We start from the raw sequence: 13,876 nt of genomic DNA, 5'->3' as shown, positions 1-13,876 counted from the left end.
TCCAATAGATGCGGTCTTGTCATTTTTCTGAGATGTGTTTCACAATGAAACTAGAAAGCAAAGCAACCACTCATATGTATAACTGGTTATAAGGCTCTATAGATATGAATTGACATACCACATGTCATCAGATTGGCACACAAGAAATTGCAATTTGTAGAGGTCAAAAATGATCAAATATTGACAATTTCATATGGCTCAACCTTAAGTATTTTTTTTTTTTTTTATCTTGGCAAACCTGGCAGGATTGTAGTTCCCCAACCATGGATCGAGCCCAGGCCCACAGCTGTAAAACCGTAGAATCCTAACCCTTGGATCACCAGGGAATTCCCAACATTACCTATTTAAACTCCATTCTGAAGTAGAGTATAAGGGTTATTTATTGTTTATCCTGTTTTCCAAATGAGAAAATGGGCACAAAAATGGCAAGTCACAGACAGTCACCATTTAGTTTGAGTTTTGGCATAAACCAAACATGCATTGAAATGCTTTATAATTTCCTCATGGAAAACCTAAAGCAGTCTTTGAGGTAGTACTACGACCTGAATGCTTGTGTCCCCTCAAAGTTCATATGTGGAAATCTTAGCCCCCAGTGATAAAGAATCCACTTGCCAGCGCAGGAGATGAAAGAGACACGAGTTCAATCCCTGGGTCGGGAAGAATCCCTGGAGAAGGCGTGTTAACCCACTCCAGTACTCTTGACTAGAAAATTCCATGGACAGAGGAGGCTGGCAGTCTACAATCCACGAAGCCACAGAGAGTTGGACATGACTGAGTGACTGAACCTACTCGCAAGGTGATGGTCAGGAGCTGAAGCCTCGGAGAGGTGCTTACGTCATGAGGGTGCAGCCCTCATGAATGGTATTAGTGCCTTATGTAAGAAGCCTCCTGATAAATCACTTCTGCTGTCCCTTTCTACCCTCATAAGTGTATACTGAGGTATCTACAACCCAGAAGAGGGCCCTCATCCAACCATACTGGATCCCCCAGTTTTGGACTTCCAGCCTCCAGAGTTATGAGAAATAAATGTCTCATTTAAAAGCCACCTTACTGTTTGTGATATTCTGTTAGAGCAGCCTGAATGGACTAGGACTAAGACAGGTAGACACTATCATTTTGCCCACTTTCCAATAAAAAACACAAAGAGCAAAAGAAGGCTTCAAGAGGTTAGTTAGCAGTGGAGACCGCATCAGACTCATAAGTTTATAGATGTCAGCATCCCTGCAGTATGTTCAGTTCAAGGCATTTGTGGGCCATGGGAGACTCCAGGGGCCCTGAGTCCAGTCAGCGATGTGCATCATCCTGTGGCCCCATGGATGAGTTGCAGACTTTGGCTTGGAAATCTTCCTATTTCCTGGCTCTTTCCTCTGGGCAGGAGAGAAGGTGCAGGCACTGTCCAAAGTACAGAGGAAATATCAATGCAAGGTGTTCAACTCCATTCTTTAAGTTGCTTTAAGAACAAGAGCCAGGGACTTCTCTGATGGTCCAGCGGTTAAGATTTCGCCTTCCAATGCAGGGGGTGTGGGTTCAATCCCTGGTCAGGAAGATAAGATCCTACATACCTCAGGGCCAAAAAACCAAAACATAAAACAGAAGCAGTATTGTAACAAATTCAAGAAAGACTTTAAAAATGATCCACATCAAAAAAAAAAAAAAGGCAAGGAGCCCAGAGTCAGGTGTTGCTTTAAAGAAATGAGAATTTGAGGTCTTCTTTGCTCCAGAAGAAAAACCCATAGAGGATTTTCCAGTGCCTTCCAGACACCAACATCCTGTCGATATGATGTCCCTAGGTAGGTCAGAGTCTAGTCTCCTATGAGTTATCAGACTAATTATCAAATGGACTTTGTTCCCCCTCTGCATGCATATGTTCTCAGTAACTCAGTCATGTCTGACTCTGCAATCCCATGGATTTTAGCCCACCAGGCTCTTCTGACCTTGGGATTCTCCAGGCAAGAATACTGAAGAATTCTTCCAGGGATCTTCACTGACCCAGGGATCAAATCTGCATCTCCTGCATCTCCTGCATTGGAAGGCAGATTCTGTACCACTGAGCCACCTGGGAAGCCTGTTGACCCTCTATATACCTGGAAATCTACCTCTCTGGAAATCACAGCCAGTGTCTCAGGGTCCCCCCTCCCCACAGGACCCTGCATTTTATATTCATGCCTCCAGGGCCTCACTGAAGCTGCTACCATATTGGATAAAATGCATCACTCAGCAACATGCTTCTTCACATGCTCCTTGCTTGGTCAAGAGACCAAAGGAGCCTTCTGCTTTCTCTAGGACCTGTCAGATCCACCACAATCCCTTCCATCTTCTTCAATTGGCACTTTTCTAAGGATGATCTAGATAAAATAAAGCATGACTGCTCATTAAAGAATGGCTATGTCCTGTACAAAGCTTCATACTCGGCAAAAAGGCAATATATAATTGCAAACTATTGATTAGTGGAAAATGTGTCAATTCGTGACCACTTTCAGAAATTCTCCTGGCATAAACACATTCAACTATTGGAAGACTCTTATGAAAACGTTCTACTGAAAATGTTTTTCTTCCTTTGTGTGTGTGTGTGTGTTTACTGTGTCTTTGTTGTTATTGGTGGTGGTATTCATTTTCCCTGAGAAGGGAAAGGCTACCCACTCCAGTAATCTGGCCTGGAGAATTCCATGGGCTGTATAGTCCATGGGGTTGCAGAGTTGGACACCACTGAGCGACTTTCATATGTTTATTTTCCAGTTTCTTGAGTTGAATGTTCATGTATTTTTAATCTTATTCTTTGATAAGTCCATTTAAGCTATACATTGTTCTCTGGGCACTACTTCAGCCACATCCCAAGGTCACATCTGGTACATGGTACCTTTAATTTCTGAATAGTTTATTATTTCAGTTTTGACTTTGTAATCCAAGAGTTTATTTGGAAAGGTGTTTTTAAATTTCTAAGAGAAAAAATATTTGCAGCACATTTTCTAGAAATATTATCTCAGTAAATTCTAAGACTAACTACATTTCCTTAAATTGTCCTTTTCAAGTCAGTTTCATAGCTCTTAAAATTCAAAGACTCAGTAAGATTCCATAGGCATTATTCCAACCCTGTTCAGTAGACCTGATGTCACTGATGTAGCAGATAAATGAAATCCACAGGGGTTAGGTGGGCCTTCCAAAGCCACAGAGCCAAGAGAGGACACACTTGAAGGCCTCCTGGCTCCTAGTGAAATGCTTGTTCCTGCCACCTTCAGTCCTGGTTCTTGATAAGGTCTATTTTCTCAACAATATTTCTTGAATGTTGAGTATATTTCAGGTGATGGGGAGTGTACCAATGAGTAATATAGACTGAAATCCTGGCCCTCCTGGGCATTTGTATGAGGTGCTTACCTTCAGGATGAGGTCAAATGGGTGAAAATAGGATCTGGGAATAGCAGAGAGCCCTGAAGTGCAGAGGAAGGGCCACTACAAAGTCAAGGAAATCAACAGGTGCTTGTCATAAGAGCCAACAGAGCCATATTCACTGGAGACCCAGTAATTCTTTAGGTACCCTGACCTGCTCCCTGGAGGTGCTCAGTCAGTGACAGAGCTGCCTTGCACTGCTTCTCTCCAGAGTCACCCTTATGTCCTCTCCCACGACACAGTCTGTTTCTAGCCACCAGACATCTGCTTGATACTTACATGCTAAGTCCTTGTACCCAGGATCTCTTTCCACTTAATCCTGACATCTCTGCCCATTTTATAGAATTCTCCCAAAGTTGGCAACCAATCCAAAGTCTGTATCTGACACCAGGGTCTTCTGACTCTAAGACCAGTACTCATTCCAGGGCCCCAAGGTTTTGGTTTCTTTTTTCTCTCATCAGAGGGAACCAGGGAAGAATTTATGGGATGTCCATTGTTCTCTTACCTTCTGTTATCTAAAGATGCAAATCTTATTCTCTCAACCTTGTTGCCATCATCATCTTTATCATCTCATTAACGGAATAATCATCTTCATTGCTATCATTTCGTGAGCAGCCAGGCACTGTGCTAAGCATTTCAAATATCCACTGTACTCTTTAATCACAATAGTTGCTAAAAGTAGGGACCCTGGAATGGAGCTCCGGGGTTTCACGCTGGCTCTCCTCACCAGCTGGGTGAGAATGACATTGGCCTGAGCCTCTTGCCTGCTATTGTACATAAAGTAAGTGGCAGTCTGGTCTGTTGGGTCACAAAACCTTCAGACAGAGCCCTTGAGAAAAGAAATCTAGCGTCTTCAAGGGAACATGGGGTTCTCTGACTCTCCAGACACATGGATGTCACTGAAGGCACTTGAAAAGCTCACAGTTGTATTGGAAGTACATCTGTCATCTACAGGTGAAGAGGAAGAAATGAGAAATATGGACCGTCTGGGATTGCAGGTGGACCTGGGGAAATCAGAGGCCAAGTTTGCTGCTCATGCAGAGCATTCCTGCCTGGAAGTCAAATGACTTAGGGAGAGTTCCCTGGAAGCCCCACCTGAGAAAGGGATCTGCATGGGCTCTGTGGAGAGCTCTCCCATACTGGGAGGTGGGAAAAGGAGCAGGAAGGAGAAAGGAAAGGTATTGAGCAAGGCTGTGGTCTGGAGCTGGGTCTAAGCATAGTCTATGGAGGTGGGGACTCTGAATGGTGAACCGTCCCTTAGTGCTATCTGCCCCTGAGGGAATGGGCTATCTACTGGCCATGAGCTGCTCAGGAAGAATAGGTCTAAGTCTCCAGGGAAGGTGGCAGCCCTAAGCCATTGGAAGCCAATGCTCTCAGTAGCTGGGGAAGGGGTGCCCTGATCTGGCGATAGGGATCTGACCAGTACTCAGTATCAACCCCCATCCCCCATGCAGAGCTGAGGTGTGTATTACTGAAGTACTGTCTGTGGTGGTGATTAAGAACCCACCTGCCAATGCAGGAGACGCAGGTTCAATCCCTGGGTTGGAAAGATCCCCTGGAGAAGGGAATGGCAACCCACTCCAGTATTCTTGCCTGGAAAATCCCATGGACAGAGGAGCCTGGCAGGCTACAGTCCATGGGGTCACAAAGAGTCAGACACGACTGAAGCAACTTAGCACACATGGTGATAATACAAGGAGAGCACTTTTAATTGGTGTCTGTTTTTAAATTTTCTTCAGTTAATGCACCCCCTGGTTGCACCCATCCCATTCTTGATTATTGCTGCACACCAGGGCTTCCTGAGCAGAGGGGAAGCCAAGGGGGCCTTTGCAGAAATGACTGGGAGGTGTCCCATTGTGCTTCATGATGTTCAGGATTGTTTATTCCACCACCCAAAAAGCTGCTCCCCTAGGAACACAGAAGGGTAATTTGAGGTCTTGACCTAGAAGAAAATATCTACCATCTTTACCTCCAACCTCTCCTTCAATAAGAGAACAGAATTTCTATCCACAGGAAGGGACTGTGTCACACCCAATCTGACCATGTTTCACTCTTTAAAAAGTTTTGAGATCTAAAACTAATTCAAAAATAAGCATCCCAGTGTTCATAACAGCACTATTCACAATAGCCAAGACACAGAAGCAACCTAAATGTCCATTGGCAGATGAACGGATAAAGAAGATGTGGTATGTGTGGAATATTACTCAGCCACTAAAAAGAATGAAATAATGCCACTTGCAGCAACATGGATAGACCCAGAGATTATCAAACTAAGTGAAGTAAGTCAAAAAGAAATTCAAATAAGTGATATCAAGTATGATATCACTTATGTGTGGGTTGCTATTTCCTACTCCAGAAAATCTTCCTGACCAAGGGATCGAACCTGCTTCTCCTGTTTCTCTTGCAGTGGCAGGTGGATTCTTTACCACTGAGCCACTTGGGAAGCCCTATATATGTATAACTGAATCACTTGCTGAACAGCAGAAAGTAACACAACATTGTAAATCAACTATCCTTTGATTTATAAAAAGTCATGAAATCAAATAGCCCCATTTCTGACTTCTAAGAAATGTCAGCATTCAGAGAGTTCAAAAACAATGTCCACAAGGCTCAAGGATGTTCTGGATCGGAAGACGCACAAACTCAAAAGGTATATTCTCAGGGACATCACCCTATATGGACAGTCCCTTCCTCTCAAGAGGAAAAAATCTGATATCTCAGTGGTGTTGCTTCCGCCATGGACACATCTCAGACCAACTCGCTGCCAAGTCAATCAGCAGCCTCCTTGATTAAAGAGAGAGGGCTCCTAGGAGGAGACAGAGATGAGGGCTGCCTTTTCTCCCTGTACCAAGGAGCCCCGCTTCAACACAAACTTTAATTTAGAGGGAAAAGAACACCAGAAAGTCACTCCTGTGTGGCAGAGGGAGCTCAGAGTCTCGATAGAGCAGGAATCAGATAAAAGATCGCAGAAATAATATGTTTGAAAGGTCAGTGGAGTTTTATGGAAACATTTTATGAAATGGCATGAGATTCTCCTTTTATACAAAAGCTGTAGCTGTGGCCAACTGCTGGTCTCTTTTACATTATCTAGAAGAAATTATAATCTGAAAGGAAAAGCATCTAATATTTTCCTTTATCTCCCCCTCCCAATCAACACAGACACGAAAGTCATCCTCATCACACAAGCTCCCTAATTCTACTTGAACTTGGACCCTCTTATCACACAAGCTTACCTAGCATTCCAAAAATGAGGATCAGGAAGAGAATACTGCATCCTTTCTTACAAAAATGGCTTTCTGATTTTTTTTTTAATCAAGCAGCACAAGCCATCTCCTAATGTTGGTGTGTTATTTCCTGAAATTGTATATAATAGGTTTAGAAATGTTTGGGGAGAGAAAAAAAAAGAGTTTTGAAGTTTACTAAATGCCCACCATCTCCATAACCACTCAAATCAGGCTATTTTTTTTAATTCCTTTAAATTAAATATCTTTGATAATAAATGCAAATTAGGGGACAATAAATTATAACTTCTAGGCTGACCAGTGACTAATTACATACATTATAATTAACTTCAGTTTCCAGCAGAAGGTATTTATCTTAATAATCAGCCCATATACATTAGCATATCTTAAAGGGATTTGCAAAATAGGCTTTACCATTTGAAGAGTCAACTAAATTCCTCCTGGGTCTATGAAAGGGTGCAGAATCAGAAGAGATGGAATTACTTTAAAAAAGAAGTTTGGACTAAATATAAGTTGAGAAACTTAGATTATAGGCATAAAACCCTGACTTAAAAATATTTATCCTAAATATACCCTCTGACCATCACTACAGGGCCTTCAGGTTCTAAAAATCTACAATTTCCCACATCTTTGTTCAAAAGATCTTCAACCCTACTCTTGAGAGCGCATCCTTCAACATTTTGGATTAAGTTTGAACTTTACTGAAAATAGATGGTCAGATTTTTCAGGAAGCTTTTCTTTGTTTTCTATGACAAATGAGCATGATTTTTCTATGAAAAATAATCAGAAAGAACCCACCTTGGGTGGTGAGCAAGATGGATACTACTGATTTCAGTCCTATCTCGGATCTTCCATTTACTTTTGAAACAATTACTTCTCTGGCCTACATTTGGAGGAGATCTTGGGATTATAAATAAGGGACTGCACTGGCTTTCTGAGGCCCAGTTATCTGCTGGCTTTTCATAAATTTCAAAGTTTTGCTTTCTCCATTGCTGTGGGGTTCAGGGGTGCTGACTAAATGCACAGGAAGACAGTCCCAGGGCTCTCCCCCTCCCCACCTGCAGCTTGCAATCCCTTAAAGACGAGGCAAACCTCCTCTTACGGTTTTTTCCTCTGGCGCTCAGGAGTCTCTGGGATGAGCAGTTAAGCCTTTTGATACAGCTGGTAATCCCGGCCCTGGCCATTATTTCTGCATTTTCCAACCGTCCCTGGGTAATTGTCCAGGGGACTTAGACAAGGCGGACCAGCCAAAGGCACCAGGAAGGTCAAACCACAATAGAGCATGCCCTGATTTTATCCAGGAGATTGATGCGCAAATCACCTTGATTTCGATTTGGCACTGGGGTTATAAAACGCACTTGCAATCACCGATAACGCGGAAGCTCTGGCCCGGGCATGGGACAGTGTATTTTACACCCTCTGTGGAGTTTTCCCTAATGCAACCATAAATCAGCCCGCAAAGCAGGACATTTGGTCCATGCTAATAGAGACAACAGTAAGAAGCCCTGGGGTGTGAGGGGATGGAGACATTTGAGGAAGTTGCCAAGACCTTGGAATCTTTATCTTGTGTCAGAGCCACCCGGATGTAAACTTCAAGGGGATGGGGTGGAGGGACAGAGTACAGAGGGGGGCTTTAGAGGAAACCACAGAGGAGACCAGGATCCCCCAGGAGAATATATGCACACCTCCTCATGTGGTATAGATTTCTGAGCCCTTGAGCAGAGATTCAAAATCTTGAGGTGGAAGAAAGAAGAGAAAAGTAGAAAGCAAAGTCCTTAGAGTCAAGTGTAGTAAGAAAGAGAAAATAAGCAATCCAATAAGAAAACCACACAGTGAGAGACAACTCTTGGCAGGAGTTACAATATCCTTCTTAACGGGTCTTTCCTGCCTGCCTCCACAAAAGGCTGATAACAAATTCATTTTTCTTTTTTTCTTTTTTTTTTTTGAAGGAAAGCAAGGTCTCTAAATACTTAAAAACTCACAGCTGCAGTCAGCCTAGTTTACATAATTGTTTCATAAGGTGTCCTGAGTGGGAGGATTGCTGGGGTTGGGATGTTGAATTCAGTATCAGAAAAAGAAAGAAGTAGCTGGTACCTCCAAGCAAAATCATCCCCTTGGCCTGGTGGCCTCTGGCTGCAGTTCAGCCCCCAATTCTGCTAAAGCAAACTGCTCTGCTCCCCCAGTCTTCCATGCCTCCCCTAGCTCCCCGCATCAAACCATTTGTGGGAGTCCAAGCCAGCAAGGTATCTGGCCTTGGTCCGAGGGGGCAGCAGGAATGGGGTGGAGAGCAGGGGGAGAAAGGGGAGCCTGGGGGGTGCGGGGAGCTACAGAGGAAGGAAAGACAAAATCTAGGTCTGAAAAAAGACAGAGAGTGATTACTTACATTATTTGTTCCCAACATCTTTCTTCTCCTAGAGCTTCCAAACCTCTCCACGCATCTAAAGCAAGTGCAAAAACATCTAATTAAAATGATTCCTCGGCTTAGGGTAACACAGATGGCCCTTTCTCCCCCAGTAAAACAGAAACCCATGGGCTAAATTTGCGGAAAATTTTCCTCTACCTCATGCAACTTGAGTTTAAAGAGAATCTGCTCCATAGCCTTTCCGTGTTTTAGGCCTTTTGTAAAGTCTCACATTTGTGTTCTGAATGTCTTTTAAGAGTCAGCATAATTTGGGTTTGAAGTCAATAAAACTGGAGAAAGCTAGCCCTGGTTGTAAGGAACCCTACTTGTAAGCAACCCATAGGGTAATGTTTGCTGAGCAGAAAACCTGTTTCTTTCTTTCTTTTTCCTCTGGTGAATTTAATATTTTTTGAATTGAAGTATAGTTGATTTACAATATTGTGTTAGTTTCAGATATGCATAGCAGTGATTTAGTTATATATATGTATGTGTGTGTATTCCTTTTCAGATTTTTTCCCTTGTAAGTTATTACAAAATATTGAGTAAGTTCCCTTGTTGCTTATCTATTTTATATGTTGTAGTGTGCATATGTTAGTCCAACTTTCTAATTCAAGATAATCAGACTAAATAAAGTAAGCCAAAGACAAATATCATATGATATCACTTATATGTGGAAGAAAAAAAAAATAATACAAATGAACTTATTTAGAAAACAGAAAGAGACTCACAGTCATAGAAAACAAACTTATGGTTACCAAAATGGAAAGGGGTTTTGGGGGAGGCATAAATTAGGTAGCCATTTCTTAACAGAGTATCATTCTGTGTTTCTGCTTTTCTTTTCATTAAAGTAGAAAACACACACGGACACACACACACACAGCACTTCTTTTTTTTTTTTTTAAGCCATCCTTTCTCTATGATATCTTATCAAGTAAGAGAATAAGTTACTGAGTAGAAAAGTTCCACTGAGTTTTGAAAGGGGAAAGAATCCTAACCAATTCTCAAAGCTCAGAGTCTTGAAAGTAATTTATGTTTCTGGTATCTGCCTTCATTGTATCCAAATTAAACTCTCCAACAGTTGTATACAGTTGAAACTGACACAAAACAGAAAAGAAAAGATAGGAATAAAGGGAAACTCCCTGCAGCACTTTGCCCCAGGTCAATTCAAAATAACAAAAAAAAGAGAAAGAAGCAAAGTAGAAATCACATTCTCCTTTCCCCAAGGCGGAGGCTGCGCTGGCCGATTAGAGAGCTGGGTGATGAGGGACAGAAACCCAAACGGGCAGCTGTGCAGGTGTCCATCACTCACCCGCACCAGGTGAGAGCTGTGGGTGCCTGCGCCTGATGGCCACCCAAACCCAGGAACAGTCTTCTCACCGAGGGTCCCTCAGCCAAGTGGACACACACAGGTCTCTTCCTTCTGCTTCTAAGCCAGAGGGAGCTTTCTGGATGGTCCCCCCACCTGCCCCCAATCCAGAATGGAAAGAGAATTCAGAGGAGCCCTGTGTCCCTGCCGCCTGGGATCCTGGGCGGCCATGTGTCCCCTAGAGCTGGAAAGGCTGTGTGCATCCTTCAAGGTGGTAGGAAGGAGATGGGGGGAAGTGTGGGACCATCCTGGAGACCCCCAATGCAGGCTGGGTTTTATTGTGTACCTTCATTTTCACTTCAACTTCTCTGGGAGTTGGGGGGCCTGATCCAACCCCGTCTGGTCACTTAACTCTGGTGAGCTGTGAGGCCCTGGGTGTTAATCTGTTCAGGCTCAGTTTCCTCTCTGGGAAAGGTGGTGATGGCCCCGGGCTTCCAGGCTGGCCTGGGCATCCACTAAGCTCGGCCACCTGTGAGCTCTGTGACAGGGAGGGAAGAAATAGCTCCCACAAATGAGGGAAGAAATAGTTGCTATTGGTGCCATTGAGATTAAGTGCTGACTGAGATAATGCTTGTAAAATGCTTAGGCTGGTGCCAGGCACACAATAAAGCCCAAAGTAAAACTAGTTTGCATGCGTTTGTTTAAAAAAAAAAAAAAATACTAACCTTAAAAAAGGACATGGGGAGGGACTCTGACAATCTGAGTGTCACAAAAGCATGCCTCCTATGAGAACCTCTCTAATAAATTCAGAAGACACACCAACCCCAAATGACTTCAAATCAGGCCAGTTGTGTGCTGATAAAGGTCACTAGGTTCCCAGATCAAATGGGGCCAAGAAAATGAACACAGATTCAATAATCCTTTCTCGGGGGAGTGGTGAGACCTCAAGTGTTGGGGATCAGAAAAGGTAGCATTTCAAGAGGGCTTCACACTATATCAGGTTAAGCAGCAACAGGCAGAGCTCACTGACAGCAGTGGGTACACGAGGCTCCTCAAGAACTCCTGGTGACAGTCTCGTACATCAGTTCCAGAAGTGCTGGATCAAAAACCGCGTGGAGTAGTGGTGGGCCCAGAGGACAGTGGTAAACTCAGGGACGATGAAGACCCTGGTGATGTGGAAGTCATGTTTCTAAAGCAATATATTGCAATCTATATTGACTTCGCATCTCAGCCTAATCAAATGAATGGATTCGATGTTATCAGTGGAATCCATTCTTATATTGAGGCTCTGATATTCTTTTTGTAATGCAAAAAAATGATATGGCTGAGGACTTGGAGAATTTAAAAAGCTGAGGGCTATATAAATAGGTGGGAGACCTGCTCTTGCACCTTCTGCCAGGCCCATCAGCAAGGTTGGGGCCGGGGGTGGGGCGGGGTGCGGCGCAGGGGTGGAGGGCCTGTGTACATCACACCCATTCTGCTTCTCCCTTCTGGCTTTCGCGTCCTTGGGCGCATGCGTCTTCTGCATCTCTCAGGATATGCGTGTGTCTCGCTCTCGCCCCCTCCTCTGTCTCTCTCTGTCCACAGGACTCCACACCTCTCACAGACACCGCTCTTGATAATTATAGTTTATTGATTCTCCTGGTGTCTGCTGCCCCCGGCGCCGTGTTCTTCATCTTAGTTGGGGCACCATCTAGTCGTCCATTACAGCCCACATTTCTCAGGAGGCAGAGTACCGCAGGTTCCGATCCAGAGAGAGAGCGGCTGTCTGGACCGAGGCCAGGGAACCTCTCAGAGGTGGGCCTGACCCCTCCTCCCCCTCTCAGCCCCCCACCCCCTCCCGTCAGCTAAGACCCTGGGGGCTTAGTCAGGAGGGCAGTTGAAATCATCAGGGGTGTATTGACACTTACCACATGCCAGGCAAGTTGTCAGGGCTGTTCACAGGCAGTCTCCACATCCTCCTACCCAGCTACAGAAGAGGCTCAGAGAGGTGCAGGGCTCGCCTGAGGTCACACAGCTGCTAAGTGTCACAGCTGGGATCCTCACCCCTTGCCTGCACACACAGATTCCCAGCTGTGCCCCCCTGCACCCCCCTCCACCACCGAAAGCTGCAGGACCAATGAGGAGGGTAAAGCAGATGGTGTGAGCTGAAGGGAAAATGCCCCAAGATGCTGGTTTAAAAAAAAATAAGTCCTCTGAGACTTTCGTGACTGGCAGATTCCCCGCCCATTGCCACCCAGAAAGAGAGGGTCCCCAGCCAGCTCGAGCAGTGCCCCAGCTGCCGTCGGAGACGACCTGGCTCCCAGGCTGTTTACTTCTCAGCCATAAACAGGAAGGCCATAAAAGGGGCCCCTGTGGGTCAGCACTCAGGGGTTTCTCCTCCTCTCCCTTTTCCGCCTTCCTCAGTACGTGTCCCCAAGCAGAGGCAGTGTTTCTTTTAGAAGGCTGCTACCTCCCAAGTGCTTTGTCCCTTTGCCTTCTCTGTCTCTCGAGGGCTGGAAATTCCAACTGTGAAAAGTCAGTCCTTGGAGAACAGGGGTAGTCCCCAGAACATAAAGTGACAGTGACTGATATGCAAGGACCTGCTGCCCACCCCCCAGCCCCTCCCCAGTCTCCACCGCACCACCTACTTGTTGAAACTAAGGGGTAAGTAGGATAAGTAGAAATGATCCATTTCCTGAAAAGAGAAAAAGTGCTAGTCACTCAGTGGTATCTGACTCTTTGTGACCCCAGGGACTGTAGTCCCACCACCACCACCCCCACCCCCCTACCCCGCCCCTCACCGGCTACTCTGTCCATGGGATTCTCCAGGCAAGAATACTGGAAAGAATTGCCATTCCCTTCTCCAGGGGATCTTCCCCACCCAGGGAGCAAACCTAGGTCTCCTGCATCGCAGGCAGATTCTTTACTGTCTGAGCCACCACCAGGAAAAGAGAAAAATGTCATTCTAAAAGAAACTTGGAAAGAAAAAGGCTAGGATATTGAGAGGTGAGGAGAAAAAGCCACCAAGGAAAAACTAGCCAGCATGTCTCCAAGAGCCTTCTTGTCACGTTCTTTCCCAAGAGATTTGGGGTGAAGAAAAGGGGTCCCCCAGCCAAGCAGGGTGCCATGTTGTGCTGTCGGAGGCACATGGTGGTCGGGCTTATTAAAGTTCTGAGAAGTCATGCAAAGGGGCTTGTTTCACTGTGGGACTCGGTTTTCCAAATCTTGGCCTCCGAGATTCTGTTTCCACCAGGGGTCCATTTATTCTTAACGCCTTTCATGTTCCCCTTTGTGCTTTGGGAACCTGCAGGTTAATGCATGAGGTCAGATGTTCTGAACGCACACTATTCTCTGCTGACCTTGACTTTCCTTGTCAGAGCCTTCGTGTTAAGAGTCTCGTGGACATGATCTTCTTAACTGCTCATTGTTTTCATTCACCACGAACGTGCTGAGCCCCACAGACAAACGGCGGAAGAAAAAACAAGGCAGATGGAAATACCTTGGGCTCATCAGGGATTTATGAAGGACCACTGTGTCCGAGCGGATCTTCTGTTTCCAGGA

The 13,876-nt window shown here is 44.9% G+C and overlaps 1 long non-coding RNA gene across 2 annotated transcripts; it reads right to left on the bottom strand.

The window, feature by feature from the left end:
* Positions 1 to 362: 362 nt before the first annotated feature.
* On the bottom strand, positions 363 to 13,010 carry LOC147353205 (uncharacterized). Of its 2 annotated transcripts, XR_015144998.1 has the most exons (4): positions 12,244 to 13,010; positions 10,337 to 12,101; positions 9,010 to 9,064; positions 363 to 1,392 (listed from the first exon to the last, which is right to left on the bottom strand). It is a non-coding gene; the product is annotated as an uncharacterized LOC147353205 (long non-coding RNA). The 2 variants fall into 2 exon arrangements; XR_015144999.1 differs by lacking the exon at positions 12,244 to 13,010 and having other exon boundaries at positions 363 to 1,534; positions 10,337 to 11,695.
* Between the last annotated feature and the right edge of the window lie 866 nt (positions 13,011 to 13,876).

This window comes from Bos grunniens, chromosome 18 (assembly GCF_055505025.1).
Source record: "Bos grunniens cultivar Pamir isolate PY7600 chromosome 18, Bosgru_T2T1.0, whole genome shotgun sequence".
NCBI lineage: Eukaryota > Metazoa > Chordata > Mammalia > Artiodactyla > Bovidae > Bos > Bos grunniens.
Note: the sequence above shows the minus strand (reverse complement) of the source record. Positions and strands in the feature narration are given on the sequence as shown.